The sequence below is a fragment of the Mobula hypostoma genome, chromosome 25 (assembly GCF_963921235.1).
Source record: "Mobula hypostoma chromosome 25, sMobHyp1.1, whole genome shotgun sequence".
NCBI lineage: Eukaryota > Metazoa > Chordata > Chondrichthyes > Myliobatiformes > Myliobatidae > Mobula > Mobula hypostoma.
In genome coordinates this window covers 42,467,896-42,468,926 of record NC_086121.1, presented here as the reverse complement: position 1 = coordinate 42,468,926, position 1,031 = coordinate 42,467,896, and the positions used below count along the sequence as shown (strand labels likewise).

The 1,031-nt window shown below is 45.2% G+C and overlaps 1 non-coding gene across 1 annotated transcript; it reads right to left on the bottom strand.

Moving 5' to 3' along the window:
* Window positions 1-659: 659 nt before the first annotated feature.
* Window positions 660-819, bottom strand: LOC134338025 (U1 spliceosomal RNA). Its single transcript, XR_010016120.1, has one exon. It is a non-coding gene; the product is annotated as a U1 spliceosomal RNA (small nuclear RNA).
* Between the last annotated feature and the right edge of the window lie 212 nt (window positions 820-1,031).

Here is a 1,031-nt window from a genome sequence, read left to right as displayed (position 1 = left end):
AGCGGGCTGCAAATTGGAGGATGGAATTTAATGCAGACAAGTGTGAGTTATAGCTTTTGGGAGGACAAGCTAGGTAGCAACGGTCAGCGCACAGTGAACAGTGGGACACTGAGGTGTGTGGTAGAACAGAGGGATCTGGGAATAGAGTTCCATAATTCCTTGAAAGTAGAGTCACAGGTAGATAGGCTTGTAAAGAGAGCTTCTGGCATATTGTCCATCATAAATCAAAGTATTGAGTACAGGAGTTGAGAGGTAATGTTGAAGTTCTATAAGGCTCTGGTGAGGCCAAATTTGAAGTATCATGTGCAGTTTTGGGTACATACTGACGGGAAAGATACCGATGAGATTGAAAGAGAAAATTTACAAGAATGTTGCTGGGACTTGACCTGAGTTTTAGGGAAAGATTGAATAGCTGAGGACTTTATTCCTTGGTGCATAGAAGAATGAGGGGAAGGGGAAAATTTGATTGGGGTATACAAAATTACGAGTGGTGTAGAGATGGTAAATGCAAGCAGGCTTTTCCTATTGAGGCTGGGTGAGAGTAGAACTAGAGAGCATGTGTTAACCACATAACAATTACAGCATGGAAACAGGCCATCTCGGCCCTTCTAGTCCGTGCTGAACTCTTACTCTCACCTAGTCCCACCGACCTATACAACCAAGAGCGTGAATGCAGTCCCCCACTACCACAAATTTTGCAGTTGAGTATCCCGCATTTGGGGACATGGCAGGCGTCAGCACACCCGAACTGCAATGGGATAGCCTCATCCTGGGAGAACCGCCTTAATGATCACGGTCTCTCCCCTGCCAGGTAAGTATTAGGGTTAAGGGTGTTAAGGGTGAAAAGCAAAATATTTAAGGGGGACATGAGTGTGAATGCCTTCACTCAGAGGGTGGTGAGAGAATGGAACAAGTTATGAGCGCAAGCGGTGGAGGTGGGTTTGATGTCGATATTTAAGAGAAGTTTGAATAAGTACAGAAATGTGAAGGGTATTAGGGTCAGGGTGCATGTCAATGGGACTAGGCAGATT